Source organism: Benincasa hispida, chromosome 1 (assembly GCF_009727055.1).
Source record: "Benincasa hispida cultivar B227 chromosome 1, ASM972705v1, whole genome shotgun sequence".
NCBI lineage: Eukaryota > Viridiplantae > Streptophyta > Magnoliopsida > Cucurbitales > Cucurbitaceae > Benincasa > Benincasa hispida.
Genome location: NC_052349.1, coordinates 27,146,721 through 27,161,991, shown reverse-complemented (window position 1 = coordinate 27,161,991; position 15,271 = coordinate 27,146,721). Strand labels below are relative to the sequence as shown.

At 37.7% G+C, this 15,271-nt stretch overlaps 1 pseudogene; it reads right to left on the bottom strand.

The window, feature by feature from the left end:
* Window positions 1-44: 44 nt before the first annotated feature.
* Window positions 45-7,417, bottom strand: LOC120076569 (annotated as a pseudogene).
* Window positions 7,418-15,271: the final 7,854 nt, after the last annotated feature.

The window sequence follows — 15,271 nt, the reverse complement described above, 5'->3', positions numbered from 1 at the left end:
CCACCATCATCGTTAGTCAGCTAAGCAACTTAAAATTGGGAGTGTTAACCATCTTCTACTGAACTGCACATGTATAGGAGAAATTGAATGCTCCAAATGATGAAAATCTCTCTAAAGATGCTTCTAATCACAATTCCATCTTGAAGTATGAACACAGTTCAAATAGTTGCACCAATAGCAACGATCATTTCCATTTTTCCCACGGAACAGCATCACCGATGCGATGGTGAACCTGCATAAGTGTGGTCAATGCCGAGATTAATGACAATAATAACCAGAAGTGTGGTCAATGCTGCAGCCTATATAAGTAAGAAGCACCAAATACATCAAAAGATCAAACATAAATAACGTGAGAGAAACTACGTTGGATTTTGATGTAACTAGAAGATTTACTTCTTTAATTAGCTCGGTTAGTTTTGACTTTAACTATAGTTTGTTAGGATTTGAGTTTTGACTTTAACTATAGTTAGTTTGTTAGGATTTGAGTTTTGACTTTAACTATAGTTAGTTTGTTAGGATTTGATGCAACTAGAAGATTTACTTCTTTAATTAGCTATAGTTAGTTTGTTAGTTTTGAACAAACTTGTAATCCTCCTCTATAAATAAAGAAGAGAGGAGATTCATTGATTCAAAATATTAGACTCTTGGTTTTACACCAAAATTGGTATCAGAGCACTCCAAGATTTGGGAACCGATGGCGGGAAGGAGAGTTCATCAACCAATCGAAGGAGATGTTCACCGGCAAGAACAAGAGGTGGAAGATACTACCACCCTCTCTCCAAGAACCTCAACCCGACGCTTGCTGTCCGTTAAGAACTCATTGGAGGGAATTCATGGCATCTTAACAAACCTTCAAGAAAGCATGGAAACCCTTGCTAGAAGAGTTGAAATACTTGCAACTGCACCTCAAAATCAAGAGAATATTCAACCAGCTATTCAAGAATGGGGAGGAAGAGGAAGAAGAGATGGGGGACGGGCAAGAAATGGCCAAAACCAGCAAGATATATTTCAAGAAAGACATCCAAGAATTCACAGACAACATCATGAAAATCTAAGACGACAACCAATTGGCCAAGAAAGATATCAAGCAAACCAAGATTGGGATTCATCTAGTGAATATGATCAAGAAGAAGAATTCTTTGTGCCAAGAAGAGGAAGGGGCGAGAGATGTGTGGACAATGATTTCAAGATGAAAATTGACTTGCCAAGTTACGATGGGAAGCGAGATATTGAAACATTTATTGATTGGATCAAGAATACAGAAATTTTTTTCACATACATGAATACTCCCAAGCACAAGAAAGTGCATCTCGTCGCACTAAAGTTAAAAGCTAGCGCCTCGGCTTGGTGGGATCAACTTGAGATCAATCGGAGAAGAATTGGCAGATGACCAATTCATTCGTGGGAGAAGATGAAAGGGTTAATGAAGGAATGCTTCCTACCTCCTAATTACGAACAAACCTTGTATAGTCAATATCAAAATTGTAGACAAGGAGGACGATCGATGGCTGATTACATTGAAGAATTCCATCGACTAGGGGCAAGAACAAACCTTATGGAGGGTGAGCAACATTTGATTGCAAGGTTTATTGGAGGTCTACGTATGGATATCAAAGAAAAGGAAAAACTACAACCTTTCCACTTTTTTACTGAAGCTATCTCTTTTGCTGAAACTGTGGAGGAGATGAACGAAATCCGAGTCAAGAATTCATCAAGAAGGTCCGCTTGGGAAGCCTCCACAAGCAAAAGGGTTAATGCTGCAAGTAAAGCACCGAGTTCTCCAAATCCACCAGCCTTGACCAAAGACAAAGATAAGGAAAATCAAGAAGGAAGTGAAGAGAAGAAGACCGAGACCACATTCAAGAAGAGAGCTCAAAATCCCTACAATAGGCCTTCTTTGGGCAAATGATTTCGATGTGGCCAAGTTGGTCATCTATCTAATGTATGCCCCCAACGAAAAAAAGTAGCTTACATAGAAGAGGAAGAAGAAATGATGGCTGAAAACAGTGAAGAAGAAGATGAGGAAGCCGAGTTCATTGAACCGGATGATGGTGATAGACTCTCTTGTGTTCTCCAAAGAATGTTAATCACTCCTAAAGAGGATTTGAACCCCCAAAGGCATTGTCTTTTCAAAACAAGGTATACAATCAACAACAAGGTATGCAATGTCATCATAGACAGTGGAAGTAGTAAGAATTTTGTCTCCAAAAAGCTAGTGGTGGCTCTAAATCTCAAAGTGGAGACTCATCCAAACCTATACAAGATAGCATGGGTAAAGAAAGGTGGCGAGGCACAAGTAAGTGAAATTTTTACCATTCCTCTTTCAATTGGTAATAGCTACAAAGGACCAAATAGTATGTGATGTATTGGAAATGGATGTATGTCACATATTGTTAGGGAGACCATGACAATATGATACTCGAACCTTACATAAGGGGAGAGAGAATACATACGAGTTTAATTGGATGGGCAAGAAAGTAGTCTTACTTCCACTAAACAAGAAGAATGATAAAGGCGTAAAGATGAAAAAAGAAGACAGCAACCACTTGTTTATAACAATTAGTGGCAAAACTTTGATGAAAGAAAGAAAAGAAGATATATTAGGACTTGTTGTTGTTGATAAGTCCGAGGAAATACAAGAGAATGGGAACCTTCCGGTGATACAAGAATTGTTCGTTGAATTCCCCCTCCTTAAAGGAGAACCCGAGGGGCTGCACCCATTGAGAAATATTCAACACCACGTTGACCTAATCCCGAGAGCTACACTACCAAACCTGCCTCACTATAGAATGAGTCCTAAGGAATACGAAATCCTTCACCAACACATCGAGGAGTTACTCAACAAANACGTTGGCCTAATCCCGGGAGCTACACTACCAAACCTGCCTCACTATAGAATGAGTCCTAAGGAATACGAAATCCTTCACCAACACATCGAGGAGCTACTCAACAAAGGGCACATTCAACCAAGTTTAAGCCCGTGTGCAGTCCCGACCCTACTAACTCTAAAGAAAGATGGAAGCTGGAGAATGTGTGTAGACAGTAGAGCCATTAATCGCATTACCGTGAAATACCGTTTTCCAATCCCTCGTATAAGTGATCTACTTGACCAACTTGGAGGAGCATTGATCTTTTCTAAGGTGGATTTGGAGAGTGGATACCACCAAATAAGAATACGACTGGGTGATGAATGGAAGACGACTTTCAAGACCAATGAAGGATTGTTCGAATGGCTAGTCATGCCCTTTGGGCTATCAAATGCTCCAAGCACTTTCATGAGACTCATGAATCAAGTACTCCATCCTTTCCTTAACAAATTTATCGTAGTGTATTTTCACGATATTTTGGTGTATAGCAGGAACATTGAGGAGCATTTACAGCATCTTTGAAGCCTTTTTCATGCATTAACAACCGACAAGCTCTATATCAATCATAAGAAAAGTATTTTTCTAGTAAAGGAAATTACATTTCTTGGCTTCTTAATTGGTCACAATCAAATTAAAGTTGACCCAAAGAAGATTGAAGCTATTACCCGATGGCCAACTCCATGCTCAGTAAAAGACATTCAAGCCTTCCTTGGTTTGGCTTCATTTTACTGAAAATTTATCAAGAATTTCAGCTCTATCGTAGCACCTATTACTAATTGTCTAAAGAAAGGCAGTTTCCATTAGGGAGAGAAACAACACAGTAGCTTTGAATGTATCAAAGGAAAGTTGAGTTCCAGCCTTGTTCTTAAGCTACCAGACTTCTCTTTACCATTTGAAGTAGTCGTGGATGCCTGTGGAGTGGGCATTAGAGGTGTATTATCACAACAAGGGCATCCTATTGAGTTCTTTAGTGAAAAACTCAGTAACTCAAGGCAGAACTGGAGTACTTATGAACAAGAATTGTATGCCCTTGTTAGAGCTTTGAAACAATGGGAGCATTATCTTCTTTCTAAAGAATTTCTCTTGTTGACGGATCACTTTTCGTTGAAGTACGAATCTCAAAAGAATATCAGTCGTATGCACGCACGGTGGATTTCCTTCATTCAAGGGTTTGACTTTGTGATCAAACACCAATCAGGCAAGGAGAATAAAGCAGTTGATGCTCTAAGTCAAAAGAATTCTCTCCTTACTATCTTAGTCACTGAAGTAACTGCTTTCTCTCATCTCCCATGCTTGTATAAAGAAGATGTTGATTTTGCTGAGATATGGTATAATTGCACCCACTTTATAAAGACTAATGATTTTCATATAATGGATGGTTTCTTATTCAAGGGAGAACAATTGTGTATTCCACACACTTCCCTTCGAGAAGCTCTTCTAAAAGAAGCACACTCGGGAGGATTGGTTGGACATTTTGGTCAAAATAAAACTTTTGAACTAGTGACTGCTCGTTTTTATTGGCCACAAATTCGTAAGGACACAAAAAACTTTGTTAAGAGATGTTCTATTTGTCAACAAGCAAAAGGCACAAGCGCTAATGCGGGTCTATATTCACCATTACCTATTCCCACAACCATTTGGGAAGACTTATCAGCTGACTTTGTACTTGGTCTTCCAAAAACCCAACGGGGGTATGATGCAGTAATGGTGATAGTGGACCGTTTCAGTAAAATGAATTACTTTCTTGCTTGCAAAAAGACAAATGATGTAGTTTATATAGTTTAAAGAGATTGTTCGACTTCATGGAGTGCCCAAGTCCATTGTATCTGATAGGGATGTCAAATTCCTTAGCCATTTTTGGCATACACTATGGAAGACTTTTGATACAACATTGAAATTTAGCACTACCTCGCACCCTCAAACTGATGGGCAGACAAAAATTACCAACAGAACATTGGAAAATCTTATACGTTGTCTAAGTAACTCAAAACCGAAACAATGGGATTTGTCCCTTGCCCAAGCAGAGTTTGCCTTTAATAAAATGAAGAATAGATCAACAGGAAGATGCCCCTTTGAAATTGTATACACCAGAACTCCAAGACTAACTTTTGACCTTGCTAACTTGCCTTCTGTAGTGGATGTTAGCATTGAAGCTGAAAGTATGGCTGCAAGAATTCAAAAGCTTCATCAAGAAGTCCATGATCATTTAGAGAAGACAACCTTGTCTTACAAAGAAGCTAGAGACAAGTCTAGAAGAGAAGTTAATTTTGAGGTAGGAGACCTAGTTATGATCCACCTACGCAAAGCTCGATTTCCTACTGGTACGTACAACAAATTGAAATATAGACAACTTGGACCATTTCAAGTATTAGAGAAATATGGCACCAATGCATACCGCATTGAATTAACAACAGATTTGCACATCAATCCAGTATTCAACGTGGCTGACTTGAAGCCTTATTTTGCTCCGGACAACTTTCATTTAGCATCCTAATTTCCTCGCGGACGAGTCCAATCTTGAGGGGGTGGATTTGATGTAACTAGAAGATTTACTTCTTTAATTAGCTCTGTTAGTTTTGACTTTAACTATAGTTAGTTTGTTAGAATTTGATGCACTTAGAAGATTTACTTCTTTAATTAGATATAGTTAATTTGTTAGTTTCGGACAAACTCGTAATCCTCCTCTATAAATAAAGTCTCTTCCCTCATTTTGAGAGGAGATTCATTGATTCAAAATATTAGACTCTTGGTTTTACACTAGATTTATTATGTAAAAGGTAATGCATTTGGCTCTTTGGTCTAAAATCTCCCATCTTGTTGGTGTAGATAGTCCAATTTGTGAAAAGCTCTGAAAGCCTCTCCAAGAAGACCAAAAAGAGCACCAGAAGCACCCACAGAGATATTGTTCTGAATGAACAAAGAAGACAGCACACTCTCTCCAAATCTTGAAATCAAGTAAATAACTCAAATTCGCACTGCACATGTGATAAAAAGAAGACATCAACTTACAACGAAGATATTTCAGCCACAAAAAATAAAGCCTTGAAAGAAGTATAAAAACTATTCTCTTGGAGTGAAAAGAGAATATACTCTATGGGCTTGATTCTCCAAGAACAACCTTACGAAAAAAATAATTATATGCGTAGTATGCTCTATGTCAAAGCATCTTGCAAGGATTTTGTAAGACCCCAGTTCTAGAAATTGTAGGATTATTAGTAAGTATTGGTATGATTATTAGAAGGGGCATATTAGTAATGACAAAGTAAGTTTGTAGGACTTTTAGTTATAAATAGTGGTAGTGGGTTATGAGGAAGGGTGTGAAGAGAGCAACCCTTTCGAAAGACTATGGTATATTGTGGTTTCTTCGTTAATATTGCAATATAAATCTATCTTTTAGTGAAGAAACCGTGACTCAAATATCTCAACTAATTCAGTTTATAACTAACTTTATCTTGTAACGATCTGTTGGTATATGTCATAAATACCACTGATCAGAAAACAAAACAAAGTAGTTCATAATTTATATTTTTCTGTAAACGAAACAAGCCGTAAGCAATCTTCAAAGTGAAAAGAACGTGAATCTTCTTGTGGATGTAGGCATATTGGCCGAACCACGTAATCCTGTGTGTTTCTTCTTCTTCTTCTCTTTATCTTCTTCTTTCAATCGACATCAATCTTTCTGCAAATCACAAAAATACAATCTTGTTATCAAATCGTATCGAATTCCAGAGTATCAAGTTCAATCGCGCATCGATTTTCTTCTATCGAGTAGCATCGAGTCAGTGGTTTTCGTCTTCGAGTTGCTTCGAGTAAAGATCAAGACTCATCGAGTAGAGTCGAGTATCGATCAGCGCTCATCGTATTCCATCGAGCAAAGAATAGAAACTCGTCGAGGATAGAAGGAAATTTCCATCGAGTATCGAGTAGAAACTTATCGAGCAGTGAGTATCTAGCAACGAGGATTTGACAAAGCCTTTCTCAATCATTTCTTCGTCATTTCAGTATTGATCTTGAATAATTGGGCCTTGAATAACCCAACATTTAGTATTCTTTGTTTGTTCTTTATGTTCTTGAATATTTTTGTTAGGTGATATCCTTACAGATTTCCATATAATCTATGAAAGGGAAACAGATGTAAATAGACATTATAACCATCTGGAGAAGAATCTAAAATTGCATCCGTATGCAAGACTAGAGACTTGTAATAGCAGAAATGCTTTCTTAGAGTTAGCTATTTACAGGCACTGAATAGTAATTACCTTTACTGATTAACTTCACAATAGAAAGAACAACACATGCCAAACCCAAATTGTTGCTCAAGGCGAATGCCAATAAAGACCAGGCATAGCATGTTAGCAAGCAGATGAAAGGCACCAGCATGTGACCAGGTACATGTAATCAACCTCCATGCTTGATGTTTATTCACAACTTCAGTTGACTCTAGAGCTCCCATCTTCTCCAATCTGCAATATAATAAGGAACTCCATATTTGTTGGTTCTTTTCAAGTTTGAAACACATTCCAACCGTCCATCTTAAGACCATAAAAATTAACCACTTACTTCAAGTCTAGAAAAAAGTGTTGCAAAAAACCTGAAAGCTAGTTCTTTTATCAGTAAATTCTTCGGCACTAACTAATATTCATTGTTCTCCTTGCTCTTCTATGAAGTTACTTGGGGAAGTCACCCATCGTTCGGAAGGCATTTTGAAGAAGTACAAAAGAAAACAAAACCTACACATCTCTTAGAAATTCAATAAACAGACGCAATTAGTGAAATTATGATTAAGACCCCACCATACCCCCAAGCAGTAATTCACCAAAAGGCCACTAAAATTATTGATCGCGGAGCTTCTTAAGTAAAGGTAAACCAAGCAAGTTAGATTCAGACCACACCAATAACAATGGTTAAACAATAAACAACGTCAGAATAACATAAACACAGGATCGAGTGTTGTTAGGTAACCAAAATCATCAAAACTTGAATTCAAGATAACATACACACTTGAATTTTCTCAAACAAACAAAGCAATGGTAATAATTCTAACCCAAGAGGAATATAACAAAAGAAAATCAAGTGATTATATTTATTAATGAATTATATGATAATTAACCAATTCTTCCACGTTCGGACGTGGGTAGTGGGCAGCGTTGGTTATGGTAACCGGTGGGTTAAAAATGAAAAGAGTTTTCATTTTTCATATCGTGGATTCATTAATTTTCATCCGTCCAAAAAGAATTCGTGAAACGATCGCCCAAGAGACTATACGATAGTAGCTCTTCTGTCTAAACGATCGTCTACATCACAATTTCTCTAAACGATCGTATACGTTTCTCCTAAACGATCGTTCAGCCTTTCATACACGATTGTGTAACTCTTCTATACGATAAGCATTTCCGCTATATGATAGCACTGTTATATCTCCCACTTGCTTATCGTCCACACGACTCTTTGTCCTCCATCTCTACCAAACTCACCAAAGCCTACTCTTTGAGTTTTCACTCCGAGAATACTCGGGGCTCATTAGTGGTGGTGTCGTCCCCGTTGCGGCGTTCGTGTGTTCGCGTTGATCGTGCTGTTGCAGTCGATGTTCCCGCCAGGTGTTGGTAGATCTGTTAGAGGGTTTCCGCTGCGTTGGAGTTCCGGAGTGTGAAGATAGTCTTCAACTGGTACGAAACTTTTTCCCTTATGTTTATCTTTTTTCGTAGCATGCCATTAATTAAGTTTTGATTACATAACTATTTGTGTTGAATGTATATTGTTAAATTTCGGTCACGGTGAGATTGGAGCGATCCGAACGCGCTCATGGAACTCTCGGTATGAGATCCTTCAATTGGTATCAGAGCCAAGTTCTGATACTCCGATTTCATCTGTTGCAACGAAATGAAATATACATTCATGGTGGGTGCATTTCTACGTTGTTTTAATTATTAAATCTGTTGTGGTTGTGCTGGATTAATGGATGTTTTTAGGATGATAAGCCTCGGTTTGTTTAAGATCCTTTTACATTTACGGTTATTTGTAAAGGCTCCTGCGTTTCTGGGCATTAATAATTATTATCGAGTCTGTATTCAAAGTTTGTTTGAAGTTTTGAGTCATTCGTCGAAGTTCTGGGCAATCGTTGCGGCTCTTCGAGGAAGGAGGTGATCTAGGGTTGATTGCATCGTGCAGAAGAAGTTCTACACGATCACTATCCATCGCATCATAAAGATGAAGGAGTACGCGATTGCGGTTGAATGCATCGGTTAAATGATAGGGAATGCGATCAAGAGTTAGTCGCATCGGGTTGATGATCGAGTATGTGATCGCTGAGTATTGCGTCGTGTAGACGATGAGATGCTCGCGGATCGCTTAACGCGCGGGCACGCTAGACGATCGTTTAGGTCAGCAAGCTTCATTGCTTAGTAACTGACTAAACGATCGCTTAGCATCATAAGGTAAATCATTTACCAAGTTGCACGCATCGGTTAGACGATAAGACGCTTGCGTATCATTTAAAGCGCGCACGCTAGACGATCATTTAGGTCAACAAGCTTCATCGCTTAGTAACTGACTAAACGATCGCTTAGTAACGCAAGGTAAATCATTTACCTCTCGTCGCGCTACACGATCGCATGGACGGTCAGGCTTCACAGCATTGTCGTCATCTACGCGATTGTTTACTTATGCTCGTATCATCTAGTGCGCACTGAACGATCGTCTACCTGCTGGAGTTTGTTACACGATGAAGACCTCCTGGCGGTTCAAGACCCGATTCGCTTGTGAACTAGTTTGCTCGATGAAAAATGTTAGATAGGGTTTTTTCATTCCGATTTTTTAGTGTAAAGGCTCATCCCGGTCCATTAATCCTTTGTTTAATACATGCGATGTACGTTTTATATGTCATATGGTATGCACATATAGTAAATCCTACCTTAGGTTATGCAATGGTCATGAATCATCTTTTTATTGTAATTGTTATAATTTAGAGAAACATGATTTTAATTATGTAAGAGCATGCTCATGCATCACATAGTATAAGAGTTATATTTATGTATGCATAAAAAGCATTGACATGCATCATCTTTATATTATAAATGTTATAGTACAAGGGTGAATGATAGTATGTTTGCTAGGTTGTTACGCGTTATATATAGTAATGGCCGAACATTGCATGAAGCATGATACATAGGTTAATTTATAAATGTTATAAACGTCTCGTTGTGCGCAATGTTTTTAGTTGTTTCTTTTTAAAAGTTAGAGAGAAATTAGAATTAAAAGAAATAAGAAAGACATGCATGCTCACTAGGTTTAATTTATGGTTTTAAAGTGTTTAAAACTTGGATCACATAGATCTAAGATCACAGTTCTAATATGATTAGCAACCCTAAAGCTTTAATCTTTTCATCAGTTTAATATGATTAAATTGGCTAATAAAAGGTTAAAGTGTAAAAATCTATCTATAAGGGACCTTTTGTCTAAGGCGGATTCTGTCTAGGCTGGGGTATTTAAGTTGACAGAAACGTAACACCCCTACCTGGGAACTTACCTGGAAAGGTGAATTAGATAGATTTGATGCATGCATGCAAGTTAAAGACAGTCCATTAAAGTGTTTAAACGTGACTACTTGAATTTGTTCATATTTCATAGACAAACGTTGTTTATGAGTAGAGTTTAAAAAGATGACTTAGACTAAAATCAGTAGCCGGATTGTCTAGGTTAATGAATCCCTAGGTAGTTCATTCAGTGAGAGGTATTTGGGGCATGAGATGCTTCACTTAAACCATTCACTTTTCTCCTAAATAGTCCACATCGTGAGATCTATCCTTGGCCTCGCGACACCTTTGGCGTGTCCCCCCAACGGATGGTGTTTGGATAGGTCAATATCAAGGTAGATGGAGAGAATGTTCATAGTAAGTGGGAGCGGGAAGTGCGGCAACATATCCCTCAGTCTCCCTCGTTAGGTTGAATAAAGTTACTGTGCATCGCCTCGAGGCACCCTGGGAGTGTCCCCTTAAAGGATGACAGTTTTGTGCGTTTCTTTATTTGATCTCCTGTAGGAGGATAAGGTAACTTAGTCTCTTATCCTAATCTGTCTTTTCCCGCAACTCCACAGCCAAATCGGTATGAGTCTAGTCTGAGAAAGAGTGCATTGCTTGTAATTGGATATTCGCATGACACACGTGGCGGTAAGCCAAAACGAAGGCAAGGCACTTGGATCAGCGCAAGGCCAGAAAAAAATAACAATGAAGAAAATTTTTTGTGCAAGGATAAAATCATTTGTCACCCCGGTAGAAAATTTTCTTTTTGAAATAAAACATGCGATATTCCAGAATTTAGTAAGGTCCTTTTGAAAGTAAGCTTGCAGTCCCTAGGTCTTAGAAATATTTTAAGAAGAGACTTGAATAAGACTCAAGGAAATTCTGGTATATAGGATTTGAACAAAGTATTCTTGAGAAATCTAGGAAAAGAACTTTGCGGTTGACTTGCTAAAGGAATCTTTAGCTTATACTTGAGGAAAAACATTGTTTAAATTTGGAGGTGTGATAACGGACAGAAATGCACGTTATCATAGTGTTAAGTTCTTAAACAATGCTGGATTGCGTTGATGGAATATGTTACTTTGCGTCCATTAAGCATCAATTTAGTAATATTACAGTTGCATGCATTCAGCGCATCAGAACTATTGATTTTTATATTTTTGTGCAGAATATGCGTTAACACAATGCAAAGAATGCGATCATAAGAATTCATTGGTCAAGCACAACTTCACCGCAAGACTTTGCATTGATTGTGCTCGCCAAAAATTCACCCGAGAAGGATTGAGGCAACTTGGTCAGCGTAACATGGTAGGCGCATCTGGGTGAAAGGCCAATTAAGAGCGTGAGAACAGAAAGCTGATGACAGTCGAATCTAAATTAAGTTGACAGCCGATAACGGTCACAAAGTATATTCAGCTTTATCGGTAACAATCATTCGGAGTGTCAATCAGGAATTAAAGTTGTCCCATCTGTACAACCGGGAGAGAGAAGCCGTCTTTCACCATGGATGCTCTATAAATACCAAGTGCATTCTTTAGAAAAGGGGTTCACCACTTTTACAATCTTTTGTTCCACGAGTTCACGCCTCTGTCCATAGTTTTCTTTCATTTTAAGGCAGATGCGAGGGAGAAAGTTATGCTGATAGATCATTCCAGTAAGCTTGGGAGAGCGCCGGAAGCTCCAAAGACAGAGAGAGAGCCGGCACCTGTGGAAGCGGGAACATCTTTAGATTAGAATAGAGATTTCAGTGTAAAAAGCCTCGGTCAGTAAGGAATTACTACCAGACTCTCTACCTTTAACTTCCATTGACATTATGTACTTAACTCATTTATAGGAATGGAATTTATTTCTCTATATCTGTTCACTCTCTGTTATTCACGCATGAGTAGCTAAATTAGTTGAATGGGTTGAGAAGCATTTAGCTAGCACAACTAGGGAATCTTTATTCTTTGCGATTATCTTGTTTATGTATGCTTCATTCGTCCTTTAGAGATACTCGGGAGGGTAGTCTAAGGACAGGATCTAGACTTGAGAAGGTCAAGTTAGAATCTAGGTTTGGAAGAACCAGATTAGAATGCATAAATAAGAGATAGGCACTTAGGATTGAGCACTATTTGTTATCAACGCATCGCATGCATTCTAGAGATAGGATATGATTGTATGCGATCACCTTGCTTTCATGCATCTTGCATCAACGCATAGGACAAGAGTAGAGACTTAGGGATAAGCTCTATGGACACTTTTGCATTCAACACATGCGTCCTAGATTTAGGAGCATTGCATTTACATTGGAAAATGACTTGCTGTGCATGGTAGTAACATGATTGCATAGTCTGACGCATTCCCGAGTAATGCTAACTAAAGATCTTCTCAACCCATTCATCGCATACTCATTGCATCTATCAATGCAACTTTCGTTTCTCAAATCCGCCGCATTTATTTATTTTTTTTATCAACGCAAACAACAAACCAAACACTTTATTTATTTACCCGATTACCGCAAAGTTTTCACCAAAATTACCAACACAATCTATTTTCACAAGTCCCTGTGTTCGACCGTGGACTTATTAGGAAACTCAGAGGAATTTACACTTGAATTCCGCTGGGGAAACTTGAGTGCACAATGCAAATCCACCAACGCATATCATCCATATTTCCACTACATAAAATAACGCATCATTATCCCTAATAGTGAGTAGGAGTGAATTCCATCTTGCACCCTATGTCTCCAACTATCTATCTGGCCTTACCCCTAAAATGGGAGGCTTATTGAGCCGGTGCTATTTAGTCAACCCTCACCTATGAAAATCTAAGGATAATCCCTAATAAATAGGAGTTCATAGTTAGCTCAGAATTAAGGTTAAGTTACCTAGATTATCGCATTGAATTAGTCAGTCTTAAATAGTAAACAACGTTATAAAGTAAGAGTGACTTATTTCTTTGTCCGATCTTATACAAACTCTTTACATATGATGCCTCCACTCGTATATCTCTACATGAATGAATTAGGATCACTTCGTTTATAGCACTTTACAATATTTATAACATCTACAAAGTGGGTCGCATCCGATAGTGTCCCCAAAATAAGGTACCCAACCTTATTCGTATACCATAGACCATTTTGGCTATTTACTCGAACTTGATTCACTCTTATGTCTCCCACATAAAGTTCAAACAGTCATGTAATAGCCATGGATCTTAGTTTATTGGATTTCGATTATTTCTAAAATGAAATGAGCAATTCATACATTTAATAACAACCTTATTGAATTAAACTTCAATAACACATATATTGATTAACATAATAAGTTTATTGTTTACAAACCACGAGTTTTAGGACATAAAACCCAACATCTCCCGTCTCCACCAGATGACTTTTGTTCTTCTTATAATTTTTGTTAAAAAAGTTATTGCATTTTTTTAAAAAAGAAAGTTGTTGCAATGTTTTTATTTATTTGATGGTTAAGGATACATTTTTAAAAAATCGTCACATTTTAATCAACTTGTATATGTTGGATATATGCTCATGTTTATTAGTCACTAGGCATACTCAAAACTATGTTACCAATTTGTTAAAAGAATTTAAAGGTATAGACCAAATAGTGTTTTTCTAAAGTTTAGAAACTAATATAAACATTTTGAAATTTTAGAAACCAAAATGGAACGTACTAGAAAAATTCCCTTATTCAAGGTTGGAAGCTTCAGAGCCAAGAAGGAAGGATGAAGTGCCCGTGCTTGTGAGTGGTTGGAAGCCTTCAAGATTTGGCCGTTGGAAGATGAATGGTTGATGTTGCTTGGTCGTAAAGCTCCGTTTGTGAAGGAACTGGTTGAGTCATCCATGATTGGAATGATCATCCAATTGGGGGTAGTTGTAATTTCTTCTCTTCCAAATGACTGGTGAAAGATTTAGAGGCCAAGCCTAAAGCATCTTAAGGAGGTGTGGAAGGGTCATGATTTGCTAGTTAAGGTGGAATCAAATTCTCTTGAGTTTATTAAGCTTTTGGACCATTTCGAATTCTGATATGTATGAAGTTTTCTTTTTATAGAGGAAGTTCTTATCCTTACTAATTATTTAAATCTTTCCCCTTTTTGTAAAATTCCTAGAGAGGAGAACAAAATTACTCACAATCTTGCAACTTTGGTATCTTCTTCTAGGTTCTCTTATATTTGGGATGAGTTCATTCCTCCTTATATGATGACCTAGTTGTAAAGCCAGATAAAGCACAACATGAATCTTTTTTTTTTTTTTTTTGGTGGAATAAACTTGTGTCGTCCACATGTCACCCTTAATCAATAATGAACTTGATAGAGTTATTTGTTACTTGTTGCTCCAAGCACTTTTAGCCAAATCTCGATTTGGGATTTTGGAGATTCATCTACAAGACTCGCTACTTTTGTGTTTTCACTCACTAAGGATCTCATCCACGCAGCTAGGTTCTAACTTTAATATCAATGGATAAGAACAATAAAATCTCCATCTATCTTTATAATGATGTGATATTGAACACTTTGACCATAAAACTCTCATGACACTGTGTTTTGTATGTCCTAAAACTTGTGATTTGTAAACATTACATATTCTACTTCACAGTAAAGTTGTTATTGAGGTTTATTCAGTAAAGATGTTATTAAATATGTGAATTGCACTTTTTAACCCTAAATCCAATAAACTAAAGAACCCTTGGCTATAACATGAATACTTAATTATATGTGGAGACATAAAAGTGGATCAAGTTTGAGTATATAGCCAAAATGGTTTATAGTATAGGGATAAGGTTGGATACCTTAACCTGGGGACACTATAGATACGACCTACTTTGTATTTGATACCAATGCTGTGATCCTGAATCGTTCATGTGGAGACATGCGAATGGAGGCATCCTATGC